This window comes from Hipposideros armiger, unplaced genomic scaffold, assembly GCF_001890085.2.
Source record: "Hipposideros armiger isolate ML-2016 unplaced genomic scaffold, ASM189008v1 scaffold_268, whole genome shotgun sequence".
Lineage (NCBI taxonomy): Eukaryota > Metazoa > Chordata > Mammalia > Chiroptera > Hipposideridae > Hipposideros > Hipposideros armiger.
In genome coordinates, this window is record NW_017731618.1 from 1301184 (window position 1) to 1316306 (window position 15123).

At 37.0% G+C, this 15123-nt stretch overlaps 1 long non-coding RNA gene across 3 annotated transcripts in view; it reads left to right on the forward strand.

Moving 5' to 3' along the window:
- The first annotated feature begins 25 nt into the window (after positions 1–25).
- Positions 26–15123, forward strand: part of LOC109390425 (uncharacterized) — an 83168-nt gene continuing 68070 nt past the window's right edge. For 2 of the 3 annotated variants that reach the window (XR_002125562.1, XR_002125563.1), the window contains exon 1: positions 26–2326. This is a non-coding gene — a long non-coding RNA (uncharacterized LOC109390425). The remainder of the gene's footprint in view (positions 2327–15123) is intronic. The other variant, XR_002125564.1, reaches the window with a different exon arrangement.

A 15123-nucleotide genomic window follows, 5' to 3' on the forward strand; every position in this document is an offset into this window, starting at 1 on the left:
CCCCCCACCCCTTGTTTTTAAGTCTCATTAAAATTTTTATTATGTGGTTATGTGGTTATATACCACCTTTGATTTGGATCCTTTTGGATATATAGTTAAAATCACAAACTGACTAATGATTGCCAAACATATATAATAAACTTTTAAACACATATCTAGATTAATACGGAGAAAAGTGCTTGAACCCAACCAGAGAATGATCCATATTGCCTGATGGAGATAGTGCCAATGACCACGGTGATACCATGTCCTAGAAATACTGCCTAAAATGTGATTTTGTGAAGGTCCTAAGGTAATGAGGACATCAGAGCTTATATACTTCCCTCTCACCCCACCATTAAGGGTTTGCCACTTGATATAGATCTGCATGAAGGCTTTTCAAATTCAGTTTCTCCTTCTCTCCCCTTGTTATCACTGTGGTTGAGACCTTTATTACTTTATTCTTGCATTATGATAATGTACTCCCTGATCATCCATTCATTCACCCGAAAATATTTAACGCATTTCTGCAATGTTTGCTTTAGGATATACCACTATCCCTCCTACTCCTAGTCTTCTAGTACTTTTCTGATACTCTGCTACTTGTCACCATCACACCACCAGCATCACCATAACATAAGAAGCACCTACTATTTGTTCCTTAGGCTGTTCCAAATACTGTATTTTATATGTGATAACCCATTTAATCCTCAGATATCCCTCTGAGTAGGTGCTGTCATCTCCATATTATAAACTGAGGCATACAGAAGTTATGTAACATGCCCAAGGGCACACAAAAAGCAGTCTCGTTTTTTTACATCTTATATTCTAATGAAGAAAGACATGTAAAAAGTAATTTCTCCTGGTGAACAAAGTATAGTCATACCTTGGTTTGCGAGCATAATTCATTCTGGAAACAAACTACTTGTATTGCAAGGCATCGCTTGTTGACCACGATAAAATGTATTAGAAATGTTAGCTCATCTTGCAGAACACTTGCAAACCAAGTTACTCGCAATCCAAGGCTTTACTGTACATTACTTGCCTGAAGGGACGAGGAAGGGGTTTTCTGGGGAGATGGCCTCATGTGTTGTCTTAAATGGTGCATTATAGTTCCCTAGACAGACTAGAGGATGAGGGCATTCGTTTGAGGAAATTGAGTGGTTTGGTATAACTGGAGCTCAGGGTATATGTGGAGAGAGAGGGCTAAGGGCAGAAGTTGAGACTGCAATCTTGATTTTGCAAGTTGAAAGCACATGGAAGTTTTAAGACTTTTTATTTGGAAATCATTTTTGACCTAAAATACAAAAAAAAATAGTATAACTTTATCCAGATTTACCTTTTGGTAATATTTTACTCTCTTTGATTTGCTATTGCTTGCTCTATCAATCATATCTATCTATCTATCTGTCATCTATCTATTATCTACCTACCTATCTAATCTATATCATCTATCTACCATCTACCTCACTATCTAAACATGCACCTAAACACACACACACACACACACACACACACACACACGCAGGAAAAGTACATGTTGACAAAAAGTGAAAGGCTGCAGGTGACCAATTTAGAAATACAGTAAAATAGGAAGAGTTATAATAATTAATCAAGCACCCTTGTTTCTAAATAAAGCCTATATTTTTGGTGCTGAAATAAAGGATCGTTGGAAAACAGAAAAGATACACTCTCTCCATGGTGCTGAAAATTGAATTCTATTAATTTTTGGTGTTGTGAATGTCTCGTTTTCCAATGTTCTAAACTTTAAGGAGACTTAAAGACAATTAAATAAGGCACTCAAGAGCTTTGGTTGGAGGAGGGAAATGCAAGAAAATGGAGGCAGATATGTGTTCAGATTTCGCTTGGCTTTGTCCTTTTGGAACATTTTTATTCTTTCATATAAACAGGCTAACACATATTTAAATGTCTGAATCCATTATATGTCACAAGCGTAGACAACATAAGGGCTATGTCTGTAGAACTGAGTAGAAAATCGAAGTAGCTTTTTCCACACTGAGAATTTAATAGCAGGCAAGGAGGCCTGGCTCCACTGGGCGGGGCGAAAAGGCGCTCAGCCAGCTTGTGAAATGAGGAAGAGAACTAAAGAATGATCCATCTATAGATTTAGGATTTAATAGCTTTGGAAAGGTAAGTCAAATATTTTAACTGTACTTTCGTCAAACTTTCCTCTTAAACAGCATTCCTACCGGAAACTTTTGAAAACAGCTACAACATTCATTTATCTCAACAGCTGCAGGTACTTGAACCTGAGCTTCTACAGTGTCCACAGCCTCTTGAACAATGAAAGTGGAAATTATCAGAGAAACAAACCATGCTGAATTCAGTTAAGTGCTCTGTAATTACACACCAGTATTACCATTTGGCTGCTGGTGCGGCCCCCCCACAGGCACAGGTGCCATAAATGCTCACACACACCCAATCAAATCCACAAAGACCTTTCATTACATATAATTTGAGGCACCCTTAGCTTGAAAACACTAGCTCAATTTCATTTCTTTCCCTTCTTCCTCTTCCTGTTTCATTCCCTTTGTTCTTATATGTAAGAATTCTACTTTCCTAATGAATTTTAGCATGCTATTTTATCAGAAGCTGTCGCAACTGTTGAGTGTGAAGGTAATGTGGCAGGAGGAAGAATGTCTGTCCTCCTCATGAGTGTCTCCCCGGGCTCTGTGAAAAACTGGTAATAATTGTTCCTTTTCCTCTTGTACATAATGTAGGGTGCAAGGTTTCCAGAAAGAGAGTTTAAGTACCTACAGCTGTTGAGATCAATGTAATAATGGGGAAAAAAAAAAGCCCAAAGCCCTCAGCAAGTCAAAATTAGCACCATTTGTATATGCTTCTTGTTAACGATCATTTTTGAGTCTTTACAACTTTCTTTTTAAAAAGGACTTTTATCCACACACAAAAAACTATCGATTGTTGATCAAAACAAAAATTAGGTTCTTCTGGTAGCAGTAAAGGTCCACTTTCTCTGTCCTGAAATTGCCAGCCTAGCTAATTGTTTCTTTTAGGTGTTCCCTAGAAGAAACACACAAACCGTAGAAAAGTGCTTTTGTTTGTCAAAGGAAGCAACACCAGCGGTCTCACAAAAAAAAATCAAAGATGCCTGTGTCTCCAAATAACATTTTCCCACACAAAGCTCAGTGATGGTGGCAGCCAAAATGAAGGCAGGCAAAATATCAATATGTAGAAAGAGGAGAGAATCCAACAAACTTAAAATATGGCATTAAAGGAGAGAAATAACTTAAAAAGTGTATGTATTTTATTAATAAAGATGCATTCTAATATACAATGTCTAAAAGAGTATATTTTCCTTTCTGAAATGTAAGGGTACTTAGGAGTCTTTTATAACCTCTTTTCTACCTGCCTATGGGAGATTCTGAAGGAGGAAATATGGCAGGGCTTTGAGGCCTTTAGTATAACAGAAATATTCTGCCAAATGTTTTCCATGAGTCTACAAATTTCCACATAGAATGCTGCAAAATAAATTTCTGTGGAATAATTTAATTTGACTGTAATAATTATTTTAATCTCTCCATTCAAGAGGATTTACATATAAATCCTTTAAAAAATGTTTTCTAATTAAATTGAAGACATAATATCATATCATTTGCCAGGTTTGATGTACTTTCTTTCCCTGTCATAATTATAATATATAGGGAGTTGCAGGGGGAAACTGGCGTGGTTGCAGTAAAAATGTGAATAGCAGTTTTTAGAGATTTTTAAAACCATGAGACATAAGTATTCAATGTAAATTAGGCTCATACCTTATTCACTGTATCAGAATAAGATAAAGCAACACTGACTTGACTTTCCCAATATCGGGGAACTCCAGAGCAAAAATCACCTTGTGCTAAATCTATTACTATCTCTCCTTGGGATACCATGTAAAATCCTATTTGCCTCAGAAGTAACTCAGGAACTCTAGTGCCTGGTTCTGCTGAAACCTGTGGAAGTGTGGGGCCCCAGGGACTTCTGAATGCAGACAGATGATACTTTGTAGACTGACTCATTAGGGAACAGTCCCTGGCTTACCCTTTTTGAGTTTTGCTATGCTAATCTCTCTGGAAGGCTGATTTCAAACTGATATTGTCAGAAGTACATGAAACACACAGGTTCTTGGGATACTGTACTTGAACTAAGGTCCATACAATGGGGTTGGTTTTAATCAATGATGGTTTTTGTTGATCCGTTGTGGTTACCCCACTATAAATAATTCCAGATCATTCAGTATTTCTTTTCCTCAACATGCAACTCAGAGCTGAGAACCAATCATGGGTCTCTGGTACTTAGACAGGTGTACAGAAGGTATGGGCACATTTGGTTTATTGATTTTTGTATTCCTGGAACCTAATTATGGTAGGTGTTCAAAACTACTGAATCCTCACAATTTTGATTCTAAGACATGATTGTGGTGAGTAGTGTTTGATCAGAATGATTATGTCTCTGTCCTCTCTATTAATTACAGGTTTTTATCCCCTCTGTTGGCCACAGAGAACTTGACCCAGTTTACACAGGGCCTCCAGTTTTAACTTCACTCTTCATGTATTCAGGAGGCTGGAGCAGTTTGTAAAGGAAACACTGATAAACAATAATTTTCCCAAATCTTTAATCTGCATTCTCTTCAGGACTGTCATAGATCAATAGAACTATCTTTCATCTTAGTTATTGTTTCAGTCATTTTATGAATGCGCATATCTCCATGCTCATGATATGAAATAAGCATGTTTATCAACCTCTGAAAGTTATATTTTATCAATAACTTCATTTATTCTTTCTCCATTGTAGTTTTTTTGTGGCCACTTACCATTCCTTTTACATCTTTTAAATTTCTTATTATAGAATATTCATGCATACATATTTTTGATATAAAATAGATCATTTAAGAGTATATAGTGTCTTGTATATAGTATCTCTGTATCACTTTTCTTTGTGCCTTAAACTTCATTAATGAATTTCACAAATATTTGTTGAGTAGCTACTTGAAATAAAATGGAGCAGTTTTGTACTTATGAAACGTACAGTTTAGCAGTCAATGCAGAGGTTTTTTTTAATTATGATAATAGAGCTTGATTAATGCTGTAGTAAGGGAAGTTTGGGGACTATCTGAATAAGTGCCTGGGACAGATCAGAGCAGACCTCTGTAAGGAAGTAACATCTAAGCTGAAACCTGAGTGATAAGTAAAATTTTGCTAGGTGAAGAAACTGTGGTGTGTTCTGCTGTGTGCACACACAGTGGAAATAATGTGCATGAAGACACCAAGGCAAGGGAAACATACTGTGTTTGAAGAAGTGAAGGAAGCTGAGTATTACTGGAGCATCACGCATGTACAGTTGATGGAGGTGCTAAGGAGCTAACACACTAAGTCATAAGACCCCTGTAAGCCCTGTAAGGAAGGTGAATGCTTTGCTGAGTAATAGGAAGCTGTTGAAGTGTTTTAAGGTAGAACGTGACATAATTGCTTTGCATTTTGGGAAAACTCATTTTGACTACAGAATGGAGAATGGAGGTTGGAGGCTGAGGCACTAGTTAGGGGATATTACAACACTACAATGATCCAAGACAGAGGAAGAGAGAGAGTGAGAGCTTGAGAGTGAGAACGAGAGTGAGAAAGAGAAAGAGAATTGCATGATATGTTTGGATGAGTGAGACGGGATACTCAGAGTCAGAACTCCACATTCTAGTAGCCTGGGCAAATAGATGAGATGTCACATGTTTCTTGGTGCTAGATGACCCAGGAGTTACAGCAGGTTTAGGGCTGAAAATGGTAAATTTTGTTTTAGGCACATTAGTTTCAGGCATCCATAAAAGGCAGAATGGAAATGGTATATTGTCAGTGGTTGAAAGCCAGCCTCTGAAGCCAGTCTTCTTGGGTTTGAATCCAGGCTCTGACACTCAGTAGCTGTGTGATTTTGAGTAGGTTATTTAATTTTTCCAGACCTCAGTTTCTTCTGTAAAATAGGAATAACAATGTCTACTTACAGGATTGTTGTGAAGGCTAGATTGAGAAAATGTAATTAGGCCCTACTTGGAGTAATGCTGGGTACAGAATAAGCTCTAAGCATTGCCATTTATTGCTATTTTTGTTATTTATGGACCATCCAAATGGAGATGTCTAGTAGGCAGTTGCATATTCATTTTTAAAGATTGGAAATAGATCAATTATCAGAAGCACATGTCTTATTAAATATCTATTATATTCTGGGGAAAAAAATTAGCCCTAAAAAGGGAAGTTCTAACAGTTATCTTTGACCTCTTAGCAATATAAAAGTGAAATTTATGCACTGTTAACATGTTTAAAGATTCTTGAATGGAATATATCCTAGGAAGACAAAATTGCAACTTGTTATTTCTCCTAGTCCACATAGAACTACATTTTCCTTACATATAAGGAAAATGCAGTTGTATGTGGACCAAGATAAAAAGTTTTAATATTCTAATAGCAAGATCAGATTAACCCAATTTAAAAAAAATATGGTCTGTCCATCAGAAATAATATAATTATACCAAAAAATTATGAAGAGTAATTTAGTTGCAAAATTTTGATTTCTGGAATGGCCTTATTGATAGTTTGGCAGACAGTTTCTCTGTACGATGGGTTTGGACATGATACTTCTTCACACCATGACATGCTATGATTTTCATTTGATTCTGAGTATGGCAGCAGTGGTCACAAATGAGCCCAAATGCAATGTAGATTTTTGTGGGAAGGGGTGACGGCATGTTGTAGTTGCTGGGCAGGCCGGTATTTGTTGGCATGCGTTGACTCTCAGGGCCACGATTGCTTTAGGCTAAAGGATACTAGCAATGTTATTAATAGGGAACCTATTTTGAGCCCTTACTCTGTACCCCATGTTATGCTAGCATTTAAATCATGTGACCTCATTTTAATGTGCATGCCATTCCTAATTTACAGATATGGAGAGGGGCAAAGTGACTGCCCAAGGTCCTACAGAGGTCGGAGGAGTAAGAAAAGCAGTAGGTCTCAGAAGGAGATGGAGACAAGAGCAAAGGGAAGATCAAAGGAGTTGAGAGAGGGAGGCAGGAGGAATGGACAAAGAGATGAAGGAAGAGTTTAATGTTGTCTGAATATGTATTTGGTCACATGAACTGATTTTTGGATTGTTGTGAAGATATGAATGAAAACATGAGTTAGAGTCAAAAGCTGTTGCAGCTGTTGGCCGTTTGGTGGACCCAGAGGATAAAGAAGTCTGCCTGGAGAGCAGCCAGCTTTCATGGGCTCATTCCTGAATACATTGGAGATGCACTCTGAGGGGTAATTTATAGGGGAGAGTCAGAGGTCCGTGCTTAGCTGGATCCCAATATGTAAGTGAAATCTGCTTATAATTATCAAATGACTTCTTTAGAGCTTGAGGGCTTTAGGATTCTACGATGATAGAAATTAGAATGTCAGGTTTGATTCCCTTGTGGCAGAGCCGTATATCATACCCGGTGTGGTTACCCACTGCTGCCTAAAAAGCTACCCCACGACTTAGTGACTATTTTATCATGTCTCATAATTATATAGGTTAAACATTTGGATCAGACTTGGCTGTATAATTATGCTTTTGTGGCATTGGTTGAGATCATTTTGTGTGCTCAGCTGGTAGTTGAACTGCTTTTGAAGGTCCAAGATGGCTTTGCTCTCACGTGTGGTCTCTTAGGAAGCACGAGTGGAGGAATGGACCCAGCTGAGACTGTTGACCAAAGTGCCTACATTTGCCTCCCCAGTATGGTGGTCTTAGGGCAGTTAAACTTCAAACATGGCAGTTGGCATTTTGAAACACCTAAGTGGAAGCTGCACATCTTCTTAAGACCTATCCTTGAGATCCCTAAAATGTCACTTTCCTTGCATTGAAATTGGTCAAATACATCACGAAAGCCAGCTCAGATTCAAGGGGAGAGAAATTAAACTCCACTTCTAAATCGAAGGAGTGGCAAAGAATTTGTAGCAATATGTATCTGGTCATGCCCCTAACTGCAATTAGACAACATGCTAGTAATTTCAATTGATCCTAAATTCTGAAGAGTTCTGTGCAGACACCATCACAGCTGTAAACACCATTCACAGTGCAAATCTCATCAGCAGTGTATGAACATTTTCTTATTTGCACACATACCTAGGTCTCCTACAGCACAAAATAATATTTTGCTGTTAAAGTCTAGGTGGTACTTTAAAGTTAACTGGGGTCAAGAGCTATAATAATAGCAATTTTGACTGACTCAATAGAAAAACTGAACCTGCTGGAAAGACCCATTTGGACGAGGTTTAGAAAACAGTCAGACAGGAAGTCCTGATGCAGTTGCATAGCTAGAACTAAGAACAGGCTATGTCTGCTTGGAAATAGCTATTTGGACATAACCTACCAAAAAGGTGCCTACATATGTATATACACATGTAGGATTTAATGGTATTGATCACAGTGCTTTGCAACAGTAAGCACATGGTAGGTTTTTAAAAAATGAGCTCACATATATGTGTACACTTTTTTCTAACCTCTAGTTAAGTGGGCATACTGGAGTATAATTATTAAAATCAGGATTTCTTGGGTTTAAAGTGTGTCTCCACCCTGATCTGCTGTGTGACTTTTGGCAAGCTATCTAAACTTCTTGTGGTAAAGAAGTGGGCAGTAATAATACCTAGTCTATGAATTGTAGTACAGGTAAATCAGATATTCCCTGAAGACTGCTATAGAAAAGTACCTGGCATGTAGCAAACATTCAATGGATATTATTTCTCGTAATTACTTTTTAAGAATAAACTGCTGATTTCTGGGGGCAGCGTAATTGTTTGTAGATAGAAAGTCATTAAATACATAACGTCCTGTTAATACACTTTTAATGGATGAAGTTCTCACTTACAAACAACATTTGACCCCCTATAGAATCTGACAAAATCAGAATGAATTTTGACATATTTTGCCCTGTTTGCACTCTCAAGGACAGAAGTATCAAAAAAATCAATGTAGAGATGATATCCAGCTGTTCAGATATGAGAGGAAAATACTTCTTTTAACAGATAATAAAGATAGAAGGTCTCTAAGGTACAGAGAATGCCAATTATATAAAGACACATCCAAGGATTTATTTCTTAAATAATTGTTTTCCAAAATATAGGAACTAAACTGAAATATGTAATGGATGTATTTGATCTACCACTACAAAGCACTGTTATACCAAAACCACCTAACTAAAAATAAAATAATATTTTAAAAAATGAACTGTTGGAAAAATAGCCTCAACAAATTTAACTCACTAGCTATGATCAAGAAAAATTGATAGGTTCTTAGTTTTTAAGAATCCATAATTAAATTCTATTGTCTTATAAATGATTTGGATTAATTATGTTTGTAATAGACTGTTGCTTATTCCCGTTTAAGGGAAGAGATAGCAGTTTCATAGAATCCAGTCATTTATTGCAATTCTTCAGCATTTTGTTTCCTGCCAAGGCAAATTTGCTATAAAATTCCAGTTCCTCTTAGGATTTACTGAAAAGTGACAGGTGTTAATATGCTGGTATCTTTCTCAACAGATCCGAATGAGCGGAACAAAATGACATCTCTCCCCATTTCGGCAGAAAAATAAATGGGGACACCAGCTAATGAGGGAATGTAGAGTTAGCTGGACGCAAAGCCGTCCAAGCTGTTGGCAGCTGGAATCAAAAGAGGAACCATGCAGGCAGTTGCTCATGTTTATTGCTGAACATGAAATTAGAAAGATGCTTCATCTTCCCCACAGGTGCAAGAACATATAGTTATTAATTACAGCAAAACACATTTATTGACAAGCCCAAGCCTACAAAATCTCACACTCAGCAAACGGCTTTCAAAGTTCATCCAAAAAGCACTGTAGAATCAATACAAAATCACCACATAGTTGATGAACTTATGTCTAGTAAAATTCTGTGCCCTGAAAGCATGGCATAGATTGTCTTTTAAAATTTATGCAGTTGAAAATCATCGGTACTTTCTTTGGTCTTGTAGCAAGCCTACTAGACAAAAATTTTCTAATTTCCCATTGCTTTGACAGGTATGATTCCAGAATGTTAGGAAGACTGAACTGATTTTATGGGATTTTTTTAGAGGTTTTGAAAGCAATATTCCCTCTTCATTGAGCCACATGACATATTATATTGAGCTGTTTGCTCATTCATTAATTTAATAAAGTCTATTGGCTACCTATTACATGACAGGTGTTATTCCAGGTGCTGTGGAGAACATATATAAATACATAGGGACTTAATATTCTTATGGGGTCTATATTAAGAAATAACTAGAGCATACTATAAGAGAATATTTGATTGAATGCTGAATTGTAACCAGTGGACTTAAAGCGCTAGCTTAGTTCTGAGGAGGGTAAATACTTGGAGGATTTGCAGAGAAGATCCCAAGCGAGGCTGCTGACAGACATGCACATTTTATATATTTGATTTTGTTTTCCCCAACTTGTCTCATTCCAAATAGAATTTGAGACAATTACAGAAATACCCACAGTGCAACATGGTAAATAATAAAAAGAGATGGATAAAAATGGTACTGTGCAAGGACTCCGGGGGTGAGCTCAGGTACCCAAATGTGCACTATACACTTCTGTCTGGCTCTTGGAGATGGGTCTCAAATTTGGTCCTGTGCTTTTTGTCAGCCAGGAATAGAAACAACATAAAGTATAACAGATATATGACCCCACATAAAAGCACACAAGTTGTTAGTTGCTCTTGTATATAAATATGCAAGATTATCTCCTATAAATCCTTTAGAGAAATGCTGAGGACTATAGTGAATTAAATCCTCAAAATTTTATTGTAATATAAAAGCTAGATTTGATGGCTGCTTTCCCCTCAATGCAGTCACTACACTGATAACCTAGCTTTATTTATTTATTTATTCAATAAAGAAATATTGAAAATATGTATTGATCACTTGCCATGTCATGGACACTGGAGATAGAATGGTGAACAAGATGGATAAGGTCTCACAAATGACATACTGCTTGGAAAATAGGTGATAAACAAATCACTCAACTCATTTCAAATAGTGATAAATGTTATGACATTATACAATAGGATTAAGTGATGGAGAGTAACTAAGAAAATGAGGAAGTCCTCTCTGAAAGATGATAATTATGGAACATTTAAATGAGGAGAAGCAACCAGTTATGACAAGATTAAGAGGAAAGATATTACAGGCATAGGGGACAACAGTTGCCAGGTCCCACAAGAAAAAGACAATCTTGGTGAATTGGAGAGAGACAGCCTGGCATGGGTGGGACACAGTGAAGGACAGGAAGGAGAGTTAAAGGAGAACAGAAGTAGACATACTAAACTGTGGTGCGTGGATTTTATTCTAAGGGCAATGGGGAATAGGTTATGTGATTTGAAATATCTAGAAAAACAGTCATTAAAATTCTCTTTGAGTTTTATTTCTCATCCAATAATTAAAAAGAAATTGAACATCAGGTGATTTGAAAATATCTTCTCTGGGAAGCTCTGGAAATCAGAAATTTAGTTAAGGTCAGGGCTGTTCCTTGAATTCGCATAGACTATTTCACAAGCCCTATGATTCCAAAGCATTTTTTTAGTGTCAGGTCTATGCCAATAAATGAATAAAGGGGCACTCAACGTCCCAAAATTTTATGCCAGAGAACTATATAACATGGTGATAATAATTTTATAATGAAAAAAACCCAAAACAATCAGAGCAGGTTTTCCCAATGTTCATGGTAGTCCTAAATATATCAATAAGGAAACAACAGAATGCCTAATATCAATCGAAGACATTTTCTGGTACATCTCCAAGATAAACTGGTTACAAAAATATACTCTTAGGTAACTAAATGAATTGACCCATGATATAAAGTTGTTAACTATAAGCCAATTAAGCTTTGGAAGTCTGCCAAATAATTATTAAAGCTTTTGAGTAGGTGTTATTAAGCCATACTTTCTAACAGTAATTAGGTGACAGGATCAGTTATCCACTAAGGCCACTCTTAGTTGATGACAATAAAACACATGATCAGCATATATAGACATTCTCCACCCCTTCCCCTCCTCCCACCCCAACACACACACATTTTTGGTCTTTTCCTTAGGGTAGAGAGAAAACTGATTTTTCTCACCTGTCAAATCAGCCAGTAGACAAGTCTGCTTTCTATAACCTGGGTTGTTGGGCCTTCCGGATAAACAGGGCTGCCTTGGGAGTAAGAGTTAGATAATTTTTCTAGTCTAGCTAAAAGTTTTCAGCAAATAAGAGGACTCCAGCTATTGACAGCCTCGCCAAGCTATTAATAACTGAGGGGAAGATCAGGCCAGGCAATAATAAAGTTTCAGGTTATATCTCAAGAGCAACGGGAAGATATTGTTTTAGACAAAGTATCATGATTTAAAAAATTGATTGATTTACTTTTAGGATCAGTAACTTATGCACATGGTGGAAAATTTAAAATGCAAACAGGGGACATGATGGAAAAGGGTGTCATCCTCCAATGACTGTCCCCCAGGATAGTCATTTGTCTTCTCCAGATCAGCTATGCTTATGAAAATATTCAGAGGTACACACACATACCACAGCACACTTTTAAACCCAGCATACTGTCCTATTCCTTGCTTTATTTCATTCAAGAATATATTTTTGATATTGTTTCATATCTATACATTGAGGGTTGCCCCATTCTTTTTAATGATTTAATAAAATACCAATATTTAAACAAGCTATATTGTGTTTAATTATTGCTTATTAATTAATTTGTAGGTTATTTTTGATAGATATACAAATTTTTCTCTGTAACAATTTCCATTTGTATCAGCTAGCCTGTGCTGTGTAACAAGCCATCCTTCAAATCAATGGAAAAAACAATAGTCATTTATTAATTCAAGATTCTGTAGGTTGACAATTGGGCTAGGCTCAGCTGGGCAGCTCTGTTGGTGTTGCCTGGGTCTCGCCACATGGCTGCAGTCAGCTGGTGGCTGTTTGGTCCTCAATGGCTTCACTCCCATGTTTGGAGGTTGGTGGGCCAATGAGCCATGAGTTTCTAACAATGTGCAGGCTGGTCTGTGTTTTTCCAGATGGTGACTGGGTTTCAAAAGGACCAAAAAAGCAGAAGCCCTAATGTTTAAGCCTCTGCATGCATATGTTTGCTAGCATCCTATTGGGTGTATCCCATCTCATGTTGTATTGGGTGATTTCCAAGATAAAAGGGAAGAGATGATTTAATTTATCATTTTGGATGCGGTATGACAATGGGTTTGCAAGAACACAAGACTGGGCCTGAAAATGCCTTTTGGGAGTCCATTGCAGTATTCCAGGTTATAGATGATGACGGCTTATATTTAGGTGGTAATTGTTGAAATGTTGAGAAGTGCATGCATTCCAAAAATATGTAGCTGGCTTAGCAAGACTTGGTTGGTTGATTGGACATGGTGAGGTAAGAGAGAGATATGGATATTTCCCATATTTCTGGCAAGAATAAGAATAGGAATGCTGATTCTATTAGCTAAGGAAGTGGTTCCACAACAATAAATTTGTCTTCACCACCCTTTTTTTTATAATGTAAAATTGACACACATTTTACTCATTAAGGGCATCAGTCAACATGATTATAACCTTAATAGGACAGGCATAAAAATTTGTATATTTTCCTCCTAGAGTATGAACAGGGTGATATAGTCTTCCCCCATGTCCTTCTACTTTGTGATCTAAATATCCTTTCTTCATGTGGCAGTGGAAATGGATAAGGAATGACTCAGCCATGCTTGAGGATGTAGCATAAAAAGATATTGGGGCTTTGGGAGTGAGTAGAGCTTAAAAAGCACTGATGCCCCTGAGAGAGGAGAGGAGCTATGTTCTTTATGAAGATGAAAGGGTGTGGTTTTGTTGGTCACCCCTAAGAGTGTATGCATGTGATGTCCTCCGCAGTGTTTGGGAAAAATAGACTAGGTACACCATTCTTTAATCCTTACTTGAGCCTGAAGTTAGAAATGTATTTGAAATTTGAAAGCTCTTTGTTTATATGTGTGTGTGTATATTTTGGATTCTCTCTCTCTCTCTCTCTCTCTCTCTCTCTCTCTCTCTATATATATATATATATATATATATATATATATATATATATATATTCACAACCTCTGAGAAAGGGTACACTATATTTCATAGCTCCCCTTTCCCTGAACATCAGCACATATGTATATTTTGTTAAGTGGGGAAAATTAACTTTCCAGTAAAAATGTTTCCCGTCTCTGACTATCCTACCATCTCCCTATAAGTTAAAGGATATAGTGCTCAAGTTACACAGAAAATATTTGATGAGGATCAGGTTTGGGAGTGAAAATCATAAGTTCAATTTTGGCATTGAGGTTTCAGTACCTGTGAGCTATCCAAGTAGGACTTCATTTAAGGAGTAGAGTAGGCAATCGGGGCCTTAGAAGGAATGTCTGAGTTGGAGACATAATTTTGGATGTTATTATCATATAGAAGACAATTGAAGATGTAGGAATTGGATGAGATTGGTTAGGAATAGAGTGTAAATTGGGACATGCTCTGGAGAACCTGGGGTCCCCATGCTGCACTTGCATTTAAAGACTGGGTTAAGGAGAATGAATTGTCAAAGGAAATTGAGATGGGCTGGATCATAGGAAAGTAGAAGGAAACCAAGGAGAACCTGATGTCACAGAACCCAAGAAAGAAAGTATTTTAAAAAGGAGGGAGAGGCCAATTATGTCAAATATGGTAAGAAATTGTATAAAATGAGTAATCAAAATTTTCTTTTTGAGTCACAAAGAATATTAGTTTTATTAAATACGTTTCATTGGTGTTATAGTAGAAGCCATATTGGTATGGGTTGAAGAGTCAATAGACAGTATAGATAGTGAAGCTAAAGAACTCTTTACAAGTTTTCAGGAGAAAAGAGAGAGAGAAGAAGAACAGGAGAACATGGGGTCCAAGGACGGTTTATCTTTTTTATTTTTTAAGGGAATGATTAAGGCATATTTAAGTGCTAAAGGATAGGATCTAGTAGAGAGAAATATTCAGCATAGAGGCGGGAAGATAACCTCTAACTATGGAGTTATGAGAAGATGGTAGGTAAGGCCCCTTTTAGGAGGAGGGTTATATGTCTACCATTTTCAA